The following is a 21,032-nucleotide window of genomic DNA, read 5'->3' as shown; positions in this document are numbered from 1 at the left end:
CAGCAAGAACGACAGTGTCTGTGGACGTCCATGCCAGAGCAGAGATAATTAAAATACGCAGGAAACCAAATGCCACAAGTCTTCCTACAGATGCATATTTTGCAAAAAGTCGGCAAGAACACTTGCGGATGATGATGATGAAACCTTTAGACATTATACAACAAAGCGTGATAAATGGCAGATGTATTCGCGGGAACTGCGATTTGAAGTCATCTGCTTTTACGTGACGATGTTTCTTACGTTTTTTTATTATGCTGGATGAAGCAACCGCACCCAATTTTTCAGTGCCATGTGTTGGATTGTGTGTCATCTCCTTTAAAACTGTTGTAACGTGTTAGATAATTGCCTGCAGCATGATTTCGGTATTCTAACATTGGTGTCAGATTTCACACGCATTGTAACGTTTTGGCGAGCAGGCGCGCGGAGCGACTAGCTCTGACACGTTTGTTCAGATCTGTTAGATGTCGCGTAACAGCTGCATGATGTTTTGCTTGGGCTTGATATAATTAGAGAGCGGGGCAGCTCACTTAATAGCTTTATCATGTAAGCTGGCGCTGTAGTTTGCTTTAGTTTGTTGTCTTCCTTTCCTTTTTTGTGAGCACCAAAAAAGGAGAACTCGGGCACTTTGCACGTTTCCTTTGCAGAATAACATTTGCGCATGCTGCGGCCGGCTAGGTGCAGCACATCCTCCACGTAGTGGGGGGGGGGAGAGGAAAATTCTGCTGGGCAGTTTAGCTACTGCTGTTACACCCACTGGTTGAACGGGGTATGCTTTTTGTTGTGTTTACTTCGGCAACGGTGTAAGCAAGTTGTTGCGAAGTCTTGAATGGGGGCGTAGGACAGCGGTTAGAATTCGTTGCGCGGCAGTTTGTTTACTTTGATTTACTTTGTGCCTTAAGCTTGGGGAGGCATGTCACTACTTGGCAGGCAGCATTGCTTTCGTGTCACTGGGTCGAAGCATGACCGACCGGATTTGCCTTGAACGCATACAGTGCAGTACCAGAATGGCGCCGGAGACTGTCGAGCGTTTCGAGTTCCTGTTAACTCGGGAAAGAGAAACCGACCCCCCGCCCCCCATGGGCAACAAAATGGGTGGGATCAGAAACGTCATTGTGACGACACTCTGAATACCTCACGGCACTTTCAACGGGTCTTTTCCGAAACACAGCGCACCGCTGTCACTCCTCGCACCGGTTCGGCTTATGGCACGGCGGTGTACTGTTTGCGCGCCTACGAAATCCGTGGCGCACATTGTGAAACCACAGTGACTGCCGTGAACCTTTCGTTCCGGTCCGGTGGGTAGCTCTCGGAAGCTGGCGGGCTCGCTACAAGTCGGTGCCTGGGGTGCTTAAAGTTGAATTACGATGTCTTCGAATGCTTCCATGCAATCGAACTCGTAAGTGGAACCATGGCCGGTCAGCGAGCGGCTTCTCTTACAGTGCACAGGGGACAAACGGATTATTTCTCCGTCGTCAAAAAGTTGACGTGTTACCGGGAAGTCGTCTTATGGCCGCAATACCGAGTACGTGTAGCTCTGTCTAGATAATTGTGCGCCGCTGAGCTGGCCTTTGCCTCTATGACCTTTTCCAGTTCTGTTTTATGTACATTTTGGTTGTTGTGTTATTTTGGGCGAGGGTATGAACCCCGAATGACACAAGGCACCATCAGCTCCAATGAATCCCGTAAAGTCCCCTAAAAAACTCGGTTCATTTCCAAAGTGTTTTTTTTTTGTAACGTTGATGCCCGTAGAAATGTAACTCTTGTACAGTCTGTAAATACAAGTTTTTTTCAGTCTACTAGAACTTCTCCAGCGTTTCTGCTTAGTCTTCAAGCGACCAGCAAGTCAATGGCCGCTATTGGAATAGCGGCAGCACGTTTCGTCTCTCACTTTGCTATACCACGTCGGGTGGTGCGTGTCGGGCGCTGAGTGGTGAGAGTTGGTTTCTACAACATCGCACAAAACCTTGCTTTTACTTCGAAAAAAATTTAAAAAGCAATGAAATATTTTTTCGACCTCATTTATAATAATCACACTCATCACGAGCTTTGAAGCGATACCGAAATTTTCAAGAGCAGTGAGACATAGTGACACGGCAGCGCATGACTATTTCGTAATAAGCTGTTATATTCGCTGAAGAAAGTCTCTGTGTACGGGAACATAGACTGCGAATGCTAACGCGTTTGTAAAATTTCTTAACTGAAAACTATACAAATGTCTCGAATTAGATGTTAAATCCTAGAGGAGGTACAGTTTCAATTCTATAGGAGTTAACTGCTCACATTTATTCGTACAACTATATCATTTGTTGATATCGCATGAATCGCTTCGCCCTTGTGGTGAAACTGATTTTTTTTTTCAGTCGGCTTGTATTCTAACGAAGAAATGCGCTACTGCAGTTTCAAAGGACAGCGTTATCCTCAGCTGTGCCCGCAGTTGAATGTTATCTGCAAGTACAAAGGAGAGCAAATGCGCGTATGCAAAAAAGGGTACTTTCGAAGGAAATTGTGGTATCGCTGCATTCCGTACAACGAGTGCGGTAAGAAGTTTTTGTGTTGCCCAAATTGTAGCGAACCGCATTAAGAAATCAGCAGTCGTATCGAAACAGTGAATCTTTAGTTCATGAAAGAAATGTAAGGCTTAATGCATAACAACCTTTTAACGCTGACTGGAATAGGGGCTTCAAACGATCCAGCGACTCCTGTATAAATTTAACACTGCCAGAAAAAAAAAGGTGCATGGAATACCTCTATAAGCTATAGATCCTTATACACAACATCAATCAATTGTTACAACCGGTAAGCCGCAGCCGTTTTACAGCGCAAGTTGCTAAGAACTTCATCCAACAGTTACTTTTGGTGGTGCCATTGGCCGTCGCCGCCACTTTTACTGTCACTGAAGAAAAAAAAAGGAGGGCGATGTAATTCGGAAGGCGTAGGAGTGCAGTATTTTAACACAGAGACCCACCACTGCTTCTATTCTCTTCTTTTTTTTTACAGCTAGGGCTGTTGTTAGAATTGTAACAAGGACCTATTTTAGCATTTTAGTTGTCCGCCGCTGCCACCGGTGCCTGCAAGTGCCATCACGCAAAATAAAAAAAAATCACAAAGGAAATAAAAACGCTGAGAATAGCATGGTATTCGATTGCGAGCCTTCTGCGTGGCAGTCCAGAGTTCTCCCAATCAGACACACCGGTGCTCGAAACTCCATTGCAAACTGACCTTATGCAGGGTTCATGTTGGTGAGCGTGACACTTTAACAAGTGTAAATAAGTATTTATATTAGCGAAGTAACAAACAGATGTCACACATTGCTAATGGCACAACGAGTGGGTCTTCTAATTTTCCAACACATTACATAAGTCAGGTCAAGATCCTTGACTATATATGTGGCGCATAACCACGCTGGGGGATTGGCCAAGAACCGGATAGTTTTCATGAATTTCTTCCTTATTAACATGTTAAAATTAATATATTTACGAGAAATAAATTAAAGATAGAACAAGAAAAATTTGATGATTGATTTGTAAATAATCTGTAGTGTATTGAAATAAAGCGCCGTATTTGATTTATTATGAATTTTGGAAATTTCAAAATCTACCGAAAAATGATTTCAACTCTTAAGCCTCTTTGGACTTTTGACAAACTACTGCGACTCGTCAACAATCTTCCCATCGCTGTGGACTATAGACAAATCCCCCCAAAAAAAGCACATTTTGAGCATTTAAATCCATTCCGAGAAGGTGGCAAACGACACCTAAAGTCAGGCGTAATTCTTCGTCATCATCAGCCACAGCATCAACAAATTGTGCATGGTGCATGTAAGAGCCTGCAACTAGTACCACGTTTCTCTGAAGAATGATGGTGATAGAGGTAACGAACGCGTCCCTACTACAAAAAAAAATGTGAGGATTTATGGCGCAACAGGTACCATGCAGGTCTGCGTGTGGTAGCTGCCATAAAACACTACAAAAAATGGCTCCAGGAAGGCGCTCTTGCAGCTTTCGCTGTGACTGTGCTGAACCTTAAGCGATGGCGTGGCGTTTTCTTTCTTGTTTCTTGCTATTTAGGTACTTTTGTAAAATTTTTCTAATGTCTATGCAAACCAAACTCAATACTCACCTCTGCAGACATGCAAGCGTCGTTGCACAGAAATATGATTTATATGACATGTAGCGTGTACAGATTGGTATTGTAGCACTGCATTCCAAGAACAGTCGGTGCAACTACGGCTGAAACTGAAGGTCTTCACTCGGGTGTCTCAGCTGTAGAGGCAATTGTATGGCTCCGCATGCCTGTATAGAGTGCGCGTTTTCTATGCACCGTGCATACTAGTCAGTGAGATTATGATGATAAGCACAGAATTGCTTTTGGAATGTGTGAGATAGCGCACGCTATCAAAATATAAACCAAGTTGTTTCATCAAAGCCATTTGCAGAACGTCTCAAAAGGGGATGTTGCGTTGAAGCTGCTTTGGAAAAGGCCCCACGCATGCGACATCCCGGAGGAGAAATTGTTAAATCAGCTGTAATATTGCATTACAGATAAGTAGAATCACATCCGATGTGACACCACGTGAGACGGGTAACAAGTGAGAAGCTTATCAGCTCGCGCACGATAAAAATGGCTCAGTCAGAAATTTTTATTATCAGCTTCAGCATCAACAAAAAAATGAAACGCTGGAGCTGATGTTGCTTTACGTAGTGGGCGCTCCTTAGTTGGCTGAATGGAGAAATATGGCGCAGTAGAAACGTGCGTACTTCGTGAAAAAAAAATATGATAATAATAGCGTAGTCGTCGTCTGGCAACTAAAGCTATAGATATTGGGCCTTAGAGAGTTCCCAACGTACTTCACGAAGACCACTTCTCTATAGCTTACGCTGATACAGGGCTGCGTGTTCCACGTTAGTCTGGCGTTGTTTTAAGTGTCTCAATTTGCCACTTGCATAAACCAACCAAGAAGCGTTCGCAATCGCTATATTTCTCGACTACACCTCCCGTATCAGTGCATCAAGCTCGATACAACACTTTTGAGCAATTATAGGGACTTTGGTACTTTTTTCTAAGTAATCATCTGTTGGTTTTAATAAAAGAATTTGTAGCACCACGCAAGTATTAGCCAACTCGCGCCGAAGAAAATAAATTGAGCCATAGCAAGACCTCATTTATAAAGTTTGATTGTACCTTGAATGGAATCTGGCACTAGTGTCTATGTACGCAGGCTCCTTCAGCGGCGCTTGTCCCCCATGAGAATAATGGGAAGTACAGGCTCTCGATCTGCATCGGATGTATTTTGTTCTTGAGAATCGCGACGCCTGTTTGATTGTAAAACAAAGGGATGTAAAATAATATCTAATTAAAACTTGCTTCATTCATTTGTACACATATCTTCTTGCAAAAAGTATGCGCAACCATGAGATAAAAGGGAAACCTGGACAAATTTGACCACCTGGATATGCATTGCTCAGCTATTGTGTTCCGGATTCGCAATCAAGATATAACGAGTTATTTAAAAACACTTGAATAGAGACATGCTTGTTTTTTTCTCGAAATTACGCATCATCCACTTTCGGAAATAACAGTACGGTAATAATGAGAAACGCTTAACGTTTAGTCTGCTGCGACGGTAGGTGCGTCTTTTCAAGTGGTCTGCCCCCAACGCATCTCTAGCTTTGTTGTGAAATCGAATCAGCGGAGCGTGACAGTGCCTCTACTTAGGTTCACCGTCGTTATGCAGTCGATTTAAACAATTTTTAGCAAGAAGCGCTTACGAAGAAAACGTGAACTCGATGTAACATCCGGCACTGGCATGAGACGCTACATCTACGCGCAGCGGTGAGTGAACGACGCTTCGCTTAAACTCTAAAGTACGACTTGTAAAGACCCGAAGCCGCAGGAAATCTCACATCTAGTGGCCTTTTCGAACAACAAAGGCGCTGCTTCAATGCTTTGCACCGCACTCCACTAGCCACGTTGTGCGAAAAACGAAACTGAAACTATAGAAAATATTCGTAGACTGTTCGATAGCTAATGCAATCTAATCGGAAGCGTGTACTTTCCATAACTTCCACGGCGGTACACGTTCGGAGCGTCAGATTTCTCTCTAGGCATTATTGTAGAAGCTCTATGGCCTCATGATACACCATCTCGTCTCCTTACTCTACATGTTTATTGCATCAAGAACTATTCGACATTCTTATCTGTCCTCAGTTTTTTTTCCTTGATAGGATGCGTATTTTTGTTTTTCAGGAAGACGGAGAACAATTTTACTATCGGTAAAGCAACAATAAATTGGCAGCAGCAAGCACAGGTCCAGGTTAACTGGCGGAACATGGGAAAGGCCTTTGTCCTGCAGTGAACGTAGTCACGCTGATGATGATGATGATAATGATGATGAAAGCAACAGTGGAGTTACAGAAATTCATCGCTTGTCTAAGACATTTGTCATCTCGTTCCATCCCTTCGCACCAGCGAGTGCACTGAAAGCGACGCAGGAGGTAGAAGGAAGAAGCTGCGTCCGTTTGTAACAGCTTGCGTAGTGATCGGGCACGCCCTATGACCCGGCAAACGGGTATGCAACGCGTTACGCAAAAGGAGGAGGAGGAGGAGGAAAGTTTAAGCGGAAGGACAGGGAGGTTAGCCCGTTTTTACACCGGCTGGCTACCCTGTGCTGGGGAAAGGGGTGAGGGGAATAAAGTATGATAAAAAGACGTCATGCAAAAGCTGCACGAACTACGGGGCAGGAGAAACAACAAATATGCAAGTGAACTAACAACTGGTACTGTGGTGTTGTCTAATCTAATAAATCTAGGATCGCGAAAGTCATGGGAACTGTCCTCTGTAACTCCCCAGTTGTCTGGCAAGTGGTACAGGGAATGAAAGACAGCATTTACCGAAATATCTTGTTTCACGATGGTGCCAATATGTTATCATTTTACTGCCTTTATCGTTCTCTACATATTTCCCTATTCGCACACTGAAGCTCGGTCAAATCAACTCAATTCAAATCATTTTATTTTCCCAGAAAGAAACAGGTTCTGGAGAGGTTCACTGGCTAAAAGCTGTTTATGGATAGCTTGACGAGGCCAGTGAACCCTATACAAGGCAGGTGGGACAAAAGATGTGTATAACAATAAAGACCATAAGCTAACATTACAATACCAAATACGGTGTAATAAAAACTTATATATACATTCCTACAAAACATCCTGATACCAGCATAGCACAGAAGATTACAAGGACGCGAGCAAAAAAAAAAACAAAGAAAAAAAACAAAAAAAAATCCAGCAAGCATAACACCAGTATTGCAAAAAAATAAAATAATAAAAATAAATAAATGATGAAAATATCAGGGAAGATATATACAAATTTGCTCCATGTGTATGTGCTGCATCATACAATTTACATCACATGTCAGGCAAACAAATATAGATCCTTATGCACAACATCAATCAATTGTTACAACCTGTAAGCCGCAGCCGTTTTACAGCGCAAGCTGCTAAGAACTTCATCAAACAGTTACTTTTGGTGGTGCCATTGGCCGCCGCCGCCACTTTTACTCTCGCTGAAGAAAAAAAAAAGGAGGGCGATGTAATTCGGAAGGCGCAGGAGTGCAGTACTTTAACACAGAGATTCACCACTGCTTCTCTTCTCTTCTTTTCTTTTTTACAGCTAAGGCTGTTATTAGATCGTAACAAGGACCGATTTTAGCATTTTAGTTGTCCGACGCTGCCACCGGTGTCTGCAAGTGCCATCACGCAAAATAAAAAATTATTATATGTGAAGCTCGCGAAAGGGCTATGAGCACATCATGAGAGTGGCATGTTTTCATAATCTTACTTGTTGTTCATTGGCCCTTCCCTTAACTGAAGGCAGATAAAAGTAGAAGATGGGTGTATTTTATTTTGAAAGCATGTAAAGCTGGTAAAGCCGTGTTTGCGAATGTGCAAAGGACGCATTCACGAAACCTTGGTGAAATTAGCTGATGTGGCTTGTCACCCATTTTAACCGGCTGTGAGGGCTAACTGCTGCATGGCAGCTGCTCCTGAGAGACGCCAGAGCTGGATGCGTGTCATAGATGCGTGCGCCGGATTCCCATTTCACTCCTACTTTGTACTGAGAATTTTTTATTCATTTTTTTTTCTTGTGATGTGCAATAGTGGTTACGGTAGCCAGTGGTGGCGGACAACTACGGCACCAGAAACTGTACCGAGTTGTGAGCTTAGTAGAGTTTTCGCTGTAATAAATCGAAGATTGTCGACTGCGGAGACGGGGTCGATTGGCGGAGAATGACTCAGCACCATTACCCCGAGCTGCTAAGTCTTGAAAAGCACGTTTTGAGTCGTATACTTGGGAGCAACTGGCCAAATTAAAAAAAAAGTCTAAAAATAAAACTATGCATGCGTATTTGGAACATCGCAGAACCAGTTCGTGGCAGCCTATCCCACACTTCTATCGGTGAATCGAGATTTTCCTGCTTCTCTGGGACCTTTCTATAAACCACCACAATGTCGCTATTGTATCATCCCTGAACGTGCGTCTTTCTGACCATGAGAACGCTGAAAAAAGGCGCAAGTCACCTTAGTCTCTGCTGCAGAAGCCACCATTGTTGCTTGTGTGGCCACGCAATTTTTCTGTGAGTGCTGAATAAGATGATTAGCTATACGGAGAGAATAATCCGTGTACGCCGAAGATTTCTCGAAACCCTGCTTAAAAAATGTGGTGGTAGCTGAAACACTGTCGTGACACCAAATATGCGCTACTTTGTGTTTTGTCGCTTGTAGTACGAGCAGGTGCCCCGCCGCGGTTGTCTAGTGGCTAAGGTACTCGGCTGCGGACCCACAGGTCACGGGTTCGAATCCCGGCTGCGGCGGCTGCATTTCCGATGATGGCGGAGATGTTGTAGGCCCGTGTGCTCAGATTTGGGTGCACGTTAAAAGAACCACAGGTGGTCGACATTTCCGGAGCCCTCCACTACGGCGTCTCTCATAATCAAATGGTGGTTTTGGGACGTTAAACCTCACATATCAATCAATCAGTACGAGCAGGTGACGTAGACAAGTAATAGCTAAGACACGGACACGCGTGTTTGTCCACGTGTGTCCAAACAGACGCGTTTGTCCGTGCCTTACTCCTTATCTACATTACGGGCTCGTATATGAAGCAGTCTCGAATCAATAAGTAACCCAATTGGCCATGTCGTGTTTGGGTAACTCACATGTATTAGCCTTTCGCTCCACTTCTTTGTCGCGTCGACTACGCTGAAGAGATTGAAGCCCCCAGAAAGGAAAAAAAAACACCTACCTCTATGAAGCCAATGATAACGACTGGGTGAAGCTCTGGGTATGGGGGTAAACATACTTTACCAGATCGTTGTCGCATATATTGTAAATTGAGCTAGTGCTTTGATGTGACCTCAAGAGTCGATGGAAAAACTTAGTTCAAGGTCCATAATCTCTTTGCTGACAAGTATTATGGGTTTGCGTTTGTAGGTGTTACACACACATGCACACACACACACACACACACACACACACAAAGAAAAAAGTCAAGGTTATCCAAGGTCACTCAGCACGTCCTTTACTTCTTTGTTGTTACGCACGATTACAACCATAAGAGATGCTGGTGGTAGAGTGTAAGATAACTAAATACATGCACTAAGCGGAGTCAATTCGCACCTCCTAAATTTGGCGTGGGTCGTAAATCCACTCTGAAGGTGTTGAGACAATTAAGCGGCTTGTAAAACGCAAATAGAATTATTATGCATGTGGCATTTTTATTTATTAACAAAGAATGATAAAGCGAGGAAACGTTGGGGAAGAATTTCAAGTATTTTGAATGCTTCATTCGGAGACAACAAAAATGCACGAGACTTTAAAAGCACAACCTTTCTAGATATTCTGCTCTGCTTTCAAAAAAAAAACACAAAGTAAAATATCCGTCCGCAATGTCTCCTTCATTAAATAAAGAAAAAAATGGCAAATCCCACATACTGTGGGAATTGAGGATATGCGAAGCACAAATGAGGAAAATTCATAGGTGACGTTAAATTGAGCAAAACGTCACGAAGCGGACGTGAGTTATGCCTTACATGATTTCAACGTGAATATTGTTATGTTTTACCTTCGTCGTCTGTCCACGTCACGTGATACCACGCTTATATCACGTTACATGATACGCATGTCATAATTACCATGTTTGGAAGTGTCATTTACCTTCGTCACCTATTCGCGTCACATAATACCAAATTTATTATATGTGAAGCTCGCGAAAGGGCGATGAGCACATCATGAGAGTGGTATGTTTTCATAATCTTACATGCCACGCATATCAAGATCATGTTTGCACCAGTCATATACCTTTGTCATCCATCCACGTCACGTAACACCAAATTTGGTATACGTGGAGCTAGTCAAACGGCCGCGAGTGCATTATGAGCACGGCGTGTAGTAATCTTCCTAAATGACACGCATCTCATGATTATCATGTTTGGACAAATGATGTACCTTCGCCATCTATTCACTTCCCGTAATACGAAATTCGGTATATGCATCAAGCTAGCGAAACGACCGCGAGCGCACCACGAACGCAACGTGTAGTCATGATCAGTCATAATATGAAAATTGTGACATGCATGCCATGATTTCCACGTTAGAGTCTGTCACCTATGTTTGTCATGCAATCACGTCATACCATACCAGTTTTGCAAAATGTAATGTCAACAAAACCACCACGAGAGCAATAAAACAATAAAAAGTAAATCATGACATTCATGGCATGCATGTCATGATTTTCAGGTTATGACTCGTCCGTCATGCTTCTCATACAGTCATGTTATGCCATACCAGTTTTCGTATCGATAAAATTATCCAAACGGTCAGGAGAGCTAAAAGCCGTAGGAGGCTCGATAGAGAGAGAGAGAGAGATAGATAGATAGATAGATATATAGATAGATAGATAGATAGATAGATAGATAGATAGATAGATAGATAGATATATAGATAGATAGATAGATAGATAGATAGATAGATAGATGCGCTCAAAGCAGCTGAAGTTTGCTAAGAAATGCTTCGCATTTGAAATAATGAAAAAATAGATGCCGAAAACTCCATGCATATCTGGCCGAAATCCTCACTTGCTAAGGCTCCTGAAAATACCATGTATTCTTTAAGTGCTCACATCAGTTAGCCCTATTGATTGTTGATCGCATTTGAGCGTTTGTTGAAACAGGTTACAATAGCTTCATGGCAAGGTTACATGTTAGAGACCGCCAAGGGTGACTAAGCAGTGATGGACAAACATGTTTAAATTCAGACGTTGCATACGTATATTTAGACGGCCATTACAAAAGCAAATAAAGTAAATAAAATGATTTCTGCGTACCTAGCAACTTGTTGATTGAAAGTGCTGACAAATCCATTAAGGAGGGAACGCCGCTAAAGCCAACTTTTTTTCGGACTTGTATTCGTCGAAGCAGTAACCGTTGCATGCTTCACTACGACAAGTTTGCTTGTCAAAACGATGGCACCCGCACAACAACTGTTCAACAATTCCTCATTGCTTAGGGCCTCCACACATTCCAGACCTTTGGTCTCAATTAAGTTTCTTGATAAGGAGAGAGTTATGGCATGCGAGTTCTTACAAACTAATTGAGTATTTACATAATGGTACCGTGGTTGTCACATGCAGGCCTAAAACGCTGCTTAAGTTGAAAATGATTAAGAATGATTAAAAAACAAACAAAATTCAGATGACCCAGTAATTTCAATTTCTCTCTCTACTCACAATATAATTTCGTTGGGAACTTTCAAGTGCTACCGACGACTGGAGACTTTCAGGTAAGCATATTCGCAAGATTGCTGCAGATGTACCTGAAATATGGTGGTAATCATCCTGTATTTGAATAAACATGCCAGTTACCATAGACCACGAAAGCAGAAAATTGCCACAATTGAAACAGTGCTAAAACAGTCATGGGTTAGTGGAAACGGCATGGGTAATCGGTACGAAGTACACGCTTTTCAGATCTTGCAGTGGTCCTAATAATTGTCAGCATAATGAAGCCAATTTGTACGGGAAACAAAGAAAATATTACTTGCTGATATTTGTTACACACGCATGGACTAACACGCAGAAAATTTGTAAATTTGTTATAAAGATGCCGTTGAGAAAGAAAATCTTTTTTTAAAGTAAAATATTATTGTCACAGTTATTCGAAAACGGCCAAGCATTGAATGCGGCGGACACAAATTGAGACAGCACACGAAGAACGTCAACCAGCTGGAAACATGCGGTATACCGCTCGAGCACAAAGAACACAACGGACAAATATACACAGGACAAGTGCGAACTAACAACTCTCACTACTCGAAACGTCCAGTAGACTGCTCAAACACAGCGAAGGACGCTCAGAAAGAACGCAGAGATACACACACAACCGCGAACAACTGTCGCAGTTGTTACTTTTAGGGGCGAAGCTCCTTAAGCCATGGCTCGTGCGTCCACGATGTATGTATGTATGTATGTATGTATGTATGTAATATGTATGTATGTATGTATGTATGTATGTATGTATGTATGTATGTATGTATGTATGTATGTATGTATGTATGTATGTATGTATGTATGTATGTATGTATGTATGTATGTATGTATGTATGTATGTATGTGTGTATGTATGTAGTAGTAGTAGTAGTAGTAGTAGTAGTAGTAGTAGTAGTAGTAGTAGTAGTAGTAGGTAGCCAGCTCCGTGGCGATGCTATTGGAGCGGCACGCGCGCACTCTTTTGAATTGAGGAGGAAACCCTCGCACGTTAATCATAAATAAACAAATGATTGTTTCTTATGAACTAACCTACCCTACAGCAGCAAGCACAGGACCGAGATGACTGGCCGAACATGGGAGAAGCCTTTATCTTGCAGTGGACGTAGTCAGGCTGATGATTATGGTGACCGTGCTGCAATTTTTTTATTGAGTGACATGTCATGACATGACGCTAAACATATGTAAAAATGTTGCCCGCAGAGACGTGTGTAAAGAGTTTCAGATTTTTATATAACCCAGTGTTTGCACTTGCGCAGCGACGTCAATTGAAACATGCATATTAGCAACACCAGAAGCTGATATAAAGCGCTGATGCCCGCGAGGTTGCTGGCCCTGGACACTGATACATAAATCAACCTCAGTGCATGGCAACTAACCACAATTGACGTTAACCCGACGTGACGGCTGCATGAGACCCATCTTAAAATTTTTGCGCATGCACACAGAGACACAGGCTGTATAAAAGAGTATATATGTAATGTTTATAAAATTGGGTAGGCAGCAGTGAAACCTCTATTAACGTTTCACAAAGATTAGCTTCTATTTGAAAAAGTAGTTCTAAGACCAGGCGTAGCTCTGTCGTAAAATGTTTCATTGCCACGCAGCGTGCTTGGGTTTCGTTCCAGCTGGGACCCTGACATTTTTTTTTTGCATTCGTCTGGTCGACGTTACCAAAGTCGGGTATTTCTTAAGGCTCGCACGTTAAAATTGCCCATGTGTGTTTTCATCTTTCCTGGGTCAATCACCTGTGGCACCCACCCACCTACCAGTGGCACATACCTGCCCATGGGTATATGCCACTTTCTGGCGGGAAGTTTTTGACGACGAACGCGACGGGATTGTGACATTATTCGTGTTTTCGCCAGCGCACCATATTCGTCAAATCGCCTTACTCTCCCATGGTAATTTTGGTTCACGTGAGGTTCAACGCTTGTAGATTTATTGTTTTCTCTTTGGGGGCCTTGGAAATGAAAGGCACAATAATATTAGTTGGAGCAACTTGCAAACTCATAAAGAGTCGAACACATTTGAAGAGACAGACAAGATGTGGAGGAGAGAGAAGGAAGAGAGGGTACACGCAGGTTGAAAGAACACACAACATGGTCCCCCGTTTTCTGAACAAGTCAACGGCGTACAAGCGAATGTCATAAATAAAGAAGAGCAGCACAAAGTTCTCTCACTATTTACAAGGAACACTAAAACTGTCTTTTCAAACAAACAAACGAAAAAATTGGCCTCTACTCCATTAGGTAGGTACTTAAAAACACTCCCCTCCAATAGTCACAGACACCAGGGAACACTGCTGCTTGCAATAAATGCAAAAAAACATCCTCGTTATCTTTATTATTTATGCATAATAAATTAACACAGGATGCAAAGAGCTCGCCCTGTGGGTGACCTCAAGGGCACCCAGACGTAAGCGGTTAGATAGATAGATAGATAGATAGATAGATAGATAGATAGATAGATAGATAGATAGATAAATAGATAGATAGATAGATAGATAGATACGCTTAATGTCACCGGAGTTCGCTAAGAAATGCTTCCCATTTAAAAGTTTCAGGGCACCTACAGGAGCTTCGAAGTAACTACCCCACACTTTGATGCGCTTTGAGTTAGACCACTGATATAGAAGTCATGCATGCGTCGGTTTATCGACAAAAAGCTAGCCACTTTTTACCGCTAGTGGTATGCAGATCTCGCAGGAGCCTGAACTTGTTTTAAATGGGAATGCATTTCTTAGTCGATGCATGTCAGGCATCTGTCGGTGTCCGCGCACCGGCTGGTGTCTTTCCGCTCTCACTCACTTTTTCCATAGCAACAGATGCAAGCACGCGTGCTTTTCCTCGCCCCTAGTAACCGGAGCAGGGGATGTGGGCGGAGTAGCGGAGAGTGAGTGAAGAGGAGAAGCGTGCTCTGGCGTGTGAGGACACTCTCATCGGGGGAGCTAGGCGGAGCTTCCTTTTCGATGGAGAGGGTGTAGGAGAGGATAGGTGCAGCGCTTCACCACTCCTTTTCTCGCTGTTCGCTCTCTCACCTCCCTGCGCCATACTATTCCGTCCGCTCTCTCATACGTATATATAAATGGAGTGAAGCGCGTGCCTTTTTCTGGACCGTTGGGTGACTGACGATTGTGTAAATAAAGGGTAATGGTACAAATACTTGTGCTATCATTCATTTTAGCCAATAAAATTACTACGTCGTGTACTCTCGGCGCAAGAAATGCATTCGCATTTCCTCACAATTCCCTTCGGAAAGGTGGGAGCGATTTTGATCAATGAACAGTCTTACTTCTTTCAATTTGAAACTGTCCCTTTAAACGCGCACAAAAAAGGGATCCCTTTTTGTAACCACTTGGGAAGTGGAACGGAAACAAAAAAAAACACCTCCCACTCCTCATGTCAGACGTCACTGCAAAACAGGAGACGCAGAGGGGTCTTTCCGCGTACAGCACTTTAAAAGAAGATATTTACAAAAGTCGGGTTTTGCTTTGTCGACACTTGCAGTGTCTTGCTGAAACACAAAAGCGTAACACCTGTAATAGTTGTTAGCAGTCAAGGGCACGTTACCCGTAAAAAGTAACAGCACAGCGTAACAGTTACAGTTACGGAGTTTCCAAAAGTAACTTGCTGAAGTTACAGGTAATTGCGTTACCCTAAAGAGTAAGCAATGAATTACACGCGAAACGTATACGAGCTATGGAAAGTGCGTAACTAGGAAAGATGACGTTCATTCACCATGGCTGTCCATTCAATATGTTCAAGGTGTACCAGAGCCTGTTCGGAGAACTAGTGTCTGCGAGTATATAAACTTTTCGGACACACATTCGCGAAATAGAAGGACTACACACCCACGGACTACGAGGGCAGAACCATGTACAAGTTCGATGCGGGTATTGCGAAGCTGCATGATTACACTGACGAACCAGACAGCAAAAGTTATGTACTATCTCCCTGAAGAAAACCCTGCTGGGATTCAAATTAGCAGTGGTGCGCACGGTGTTCAACCGGTTGAAACGGGCGTCGACGCGGGTTCTGGAAGAACGGTTTGAAGCGAAGCTTACTGTATCATTTACTCGAGTAAACGTTGTTTGAAACGCAAAGACACGGGAGGTGGGTTCGTTGTGTTGCAAGTGGATGAAGGAGCTGGCAGCTGCGGCGAGCGTGCTGTGGGTGCGCAAGAAAGTGACGTCAGCATGCAGTTTCGAGGGAACCGTGTGAGGTGAGCGTGACTTCAACGCGCAGCTGTAGCGTGACCTACTTGGCACCGCTCCGACACCTGCAGCGAGGGGTACGCATTACAGTGCGCTCGTATGTACGCACGTACGTACAGCGCTGTACACGCGAGTCAGAGAGCTGCTTTGCGTGTAATAACAGGAAAAAAAAGGTAGCGAAAGTCAACTATGTGACGTGTTTTTATACGAAGCTTGCTGAACACTGCAGAATTCGGGCAGAGCTTTGACCTAACAATGTGACGACGCTGCTTCATGAACAAAAGCAAAAGCGAGGTGGGGTGAGAGTCCAAGAAACGTTTTTAAGGACATGAGTAATTAATGGACTGATTGATGCCCACTCATTATTTCGGTTTTTTGCTGGTGTGTATGGAGGCAACCACCCGCATAAGAGGTGAGGCACTTGTCAATCTGTTATTATTTGTTGTGTTAACGGGGCTATGTCACCCAATTTTTTAATCTTAATTCGTGTTACGAAGGTTAATCCTTCTAGATTCACTGATAACCTGGCGATATTTTTGTGCATTTGGTAGGTTACTTACCTTCCGATTGAATATTCTTATGTACATGCCAGCGGCCTTACAGTCGGGTAACACTGATACACTCGCAAGCCGGGATGCAACAAGCAGCTAGCTTTTCAAGCATCTGCGTTTGGGAGAACGATGTTGTTTTGTACTCAGCTGCACGTAACATTGAGATAACTTAGATCCTTCCAGCTTGGCCCTCAAATTGTATGACTTGTAGTGGCTGAAACGTTGACAGAAAAGCGCGCTGCTTCTTGCTTCAAATGACATCGCATGCGCCATTGCAACATGATGTTCACTGGCGGTACGCCGGGTTTACAGAGAGCGACTTCTACAGAGAGGGCTTCTTTTGCCATGAATTGTTGTTTCATGGCATAGTTTTAGATCATTAGAGGCAATATGAACCAATACCTTTACTTATCGCTGAAAACCGTACATGGTTGATTGACAGTGTGATGGCTTCGTTAAATCGAAGTAGACCCATAGGAGTCAGTTAATAAAGTTTCAAAATATCACAGCATATTCATGGACTGAATGATGATGAGTGGGGTGAAGCGTCCGTTGGTCAGTTTGTGAACCTGTCCGTCCGTCCAACCGTGGGTTGATCTGTCCGTCTGTGCGTCTCTCTGTCTGTCTGTCTGTCTGTCTGTCTGTCTGTCTGTCTGTCTCTCTGTCTGTCTGTCTGTCTGTCTGTCTGTCTGTCTGTCTGTCTGCCTGTCTCTCTGTCTGTCTGTCTGTCTGTCTGTCTGTCTGTCTGTCTGTCTGTCTGTCTGTCTAACCACCCATCCATCCAGTGAACACTCCCAGTACCACTATCTCACATATTTCAATCATATAATAATTACATACAAGTACCGCCATCTAGCAAACATTCCAAGAACTAAATCAGAGTTGGCTACCTACCACATACATCGAGGACGTACGACCCACAGCTTAAGAAGCTTTGACATTCCAAGAACTAAACGAGAGGTGGCTGCCTACTACATACATGGAGGACGCACGACCCATGGCTTAAAGAGCTTGCCGCCGCTGCCCTGCGCGCACGCCGCTCAGCAGCCTTGTCCATCTTTCGTCGACAAGCGTCTGTTAGAGAGCGCGCCAGAACGGCGCTGTTATTTTGCTATAGAGCTCCCCCTGGTGCATGGCGCCGCCGAAGAACGCGCAATCTCAATGGGCGATGGTCTTTCTCTCCTGCCGCACGTGTTCTCTCCTTCCGTACGCTGGATGGCGGTACGAGGAGGGCCATCTAGGGCCAAATTGCAGACTCAACGAGCGGTGGTTACAAACGATAACGGGAGATGAACGGGTGACGCCATAAGAAGCTTCGCCCCTAAAATTGTTTTGCTAGTTGACAGCCTTCTTCCTTTCAGCCATTTGGCGTGGCTGTTATCTTGTAACCTGTTAAACGTAATTATCTCGTAGCATCACACGAAGGAATGTTTCCCCGGCACACCGAGAACACACCTAGAAGTTTAGGTGTAATGGACGTGGATTCAGAAAGCTGTTTAATTGCAACGTCTTGATTTATGACATGCAATTTACTAGTAAACACCAAGTACTGTCTTCTCCACGGAAGTTCTCTTAGCGACAACTCCTAAACTAAGGGGATGCCCTACTTTGTACAGTTGAAAGGTGGGGAGGATATCATAAGGAAGAAAGTTCAATTAATTGTGAAGCACTAAACATGGGCATTTGAGAAGTACTGAAGTACTACTGTTAGATAAGTATTTACAAAAACAAAAGTAACTGCAACGGTATTTTCCGATACAGTTAGTGGGTAAAAAGCAACAGTGTTGCAGTTACAGGTTCGTCTAACTTAAGAGGAACTATTTGCAATTACAAGTTAAAGAAACAAGTAGCTCGTTACCAGTAACGCGTTACTATAACAAGTTACTGCCAAAGTGTGGTTGTTCACGCTTGTCTTGGGTATACATGAACGTCCTTTTCGAGTCTTTTATGTGCTTCAGCGAAAAGCTGCAAGCATAGCTGCTCGTTGGCCTTCGTGCGACATTCCAATTTATTGCTATCGCATTTATTGCTTAGCATTCGCCGTGAAACTGCGACTTCGTTAAGTTTAAAATGGCTCCGTTGGTTGCCCATTTTGGTCACGCCGCCCTTCCTCCCACTCTTACCATCTGGACAGCTCTTGCTCTTGCGGCTAAAAATTTCATGACCATATGGCCCACAAGAGGAGGTGAGTTTGAGACCCTTGTGATAGCGTCTTAGAAATGGTCCGTTTAAAAGTATTTACTCTACAATTGTCACGGTATCGAGGTCTGTAGTAAGGAAGAAATGCATTGAATGTGTTCGGTGAAAAAGGTATTGATATTATTGCAAGAGACATTGCTATTGTTGAGCTTGGCGCCACCATATATATCTACTGGTAACGCCAAGCTAAAGGAAATAATGGTCTACGCGAAGTCATCACTTTGGCATGTAAATTTACTTTATAATGTAAAGTGCACGTTGCCTGAAGCTTTAAATTGCCTTGGGTTGTTTATAGACGCACAGCACTTGCATGAGAAACGCACTTTGAGCAGTTGCAAATTGGTACACACAGCAAACTAGTATAACTAGACGATCTGCTTCGAAATATGCGTGGATAACTACAGTTTGTGTAGATGTATGGGCATGACTGCAATTGCTTCAACGAGTTTGAGCTATAGCAGAAAATTGCCTAATTGAAATTCACCACTGCTTGTGATAAGTTAGGGAGGGGGAGTTGATTGGTATCACATTAATATATTTCAATGGCAAGAGTCTGAAATATCAATGCCGATATGTAGTTCCAACATCAATACAAACAATCCGGAGTCTAAAATTACTCTAGTTTTCATGATATGAAATTTATTCACCTATAACTACCGCATTTTATGGCGCCTCGGACTGGTCAAACCACACTGATGCGAACTTAGCTGCAAGATTTCCATAAGGCAGTAATCATCTTTACATACTTTTTCTGCTTGCGCCTTAGATACTAGGAAGCGAAGAACCACTGTATGTAGCAAAAGCGTCTGGGAATGTATTTTTCACTAGTCTTTTGAAATGTGTCAAGTCACCATATGAAACAATGCGTGTATCAACTTGGCATCGTGGTCTAGAATATCAAGAGAGAAGTGGAGAATTCACAGAAACAGGGGTAAGAACTAAAAAAAATGATGCCTTGCCTTTATTCATGCATCTGTTGTTTCCGGCATGCATCGGCTGTCGAAATGACTTAAAATTAATGTATGTACTTTAATGGGTGACGCATGTTTTGTTGGCTGCTTCGGCAGGCCTGCATGTGTCTCATCATTGTTTTTACTTCTATTACTCACACCAATATTTGCATGTATGGTAGCCCAGTTTGCTTCTGCTATCAAATTATTGTAGTCGTTTATAGCTTATGTGTTTAATATTTGTTGCTGCGTCAGAGCTGGGTAAAACATTCCATTTCTTCATAGTACAAGTAACACAAACGCAAATCAACATCACGACGCATGAGCGAAGCTAGAGATAATTCGTCACTATATACCTTCGATTTGATCTCCCGAAGCGCTTGTAAACCTTCAAGTTTCTTCATAAGCACAGTCACAAGATTGTCCTCGAGTCTGCTTTAGCTAGCACAGAGCATGTTAGTGGCCTCATGAATTGAATGTCCTGACATTTTCGGAAACGCTATGATGTTGCAAGAATGTCTACGGGGGACATTTTAGGGACAAAACTTTTTCTACTGTGGGTCGTTTTCTCCTCTGTAGTAGTAGTAGCAGTACGTGGCCACCTCCATTTCATGAGTTGCTCAATAGATAGCGTTGTGAGTATATGTCATTGGGAATAATATAACTAGATTGCGTTAGTGGTTTTCGCTGCATATCCATGGAGAGAATGAGGATGAGTGGGGCGAAGCGTCCATGCGTCCGTCCGTCCATGTGTTCATTCATCCGTGCGTCCGTCCGTTCGCCGATTCATTCAAATGCGTCCATGCTTCTGTCTATCCATCGATTCGTGAGACCGTCCATGCGTCCATCCATCTGTCTTTCCGTTCATTTTTCCGCTCGGGTGTTCATCTGTGCGTCCGTGATTCTGTTCGTCCGTCCATCTGGACGCACGGATGGAAGGACACACTGACAGACGGCCGCTTCGCCCCACTCATCATCATTCACTCTGTGAATATTCTGTGATTTTTTTTCTTCTGGAATAATTTGCACTTACTTAAAATAGAACCTCGCATGTGCAGGCTGTCACCCATCCAGTTCCACTCTTGGACTTTGACGACGCAAACTTGTGGGATGCCTTAGTGTCTCTGATACCAGCAAGTTAATAATTTGCTCAAGAACATTGTCAGCTGCAGGCTGCGTTATGTAGGGACAGTCCTTCTATCTTTGGCACGGCCAGCATTGAACAACAATTATGTTTTTAAAGTCAGTTGAGACTTCACAAAACCACTGTTAAAGATTAGGTAAAATATTTTACGGCTG

The 21,032-nt window shown here is 43.3% G+C and overlaps 1 long non-coding RNA gene across 1 annotated transcript in view; it reads left to right on the top strand.

Annotated features, from left to right (window-relative positions):
- LOC142768638 (uncharacterized) overlaps window positions 1-2,531 on the top strand; it is a 43,176-nt gene extending 40,645 nt beyond the window's left edge. The window contains exon 3 of the long non-coding RNA XR_012885372.1: window positions 2,361-2,531. This is a non-coding gene — a long non-coding RNA (uncharacterized LOC142768638). The remainder of the gene's footprint in view (window positions 1-2,360) is intronic.
- Window positions 2,532-21,032: the final 18,501 nt, after the last annotated feature.

This window comes from Rhipicephalus microplus, chromosome 8, assembly GCF_043290135.1.
Source record: "Rhipicephalus microplus isolate Deutch F79 chromosome 8, USDA_Rmic, whole genome shotgun sequence".
Taxonomy (NCBI): domain Eukaryota; kingdom Metazoa; phylum Arthropoda; class Arachnida; order Ixodida; family Ixodidae; genus Rhipicephalus; species Rhipicephalus microplus.
Note: the sequence above shows the minus strand (reverse complement) of the source record. Positions and strands in the feature narration are given on the sequence as shown.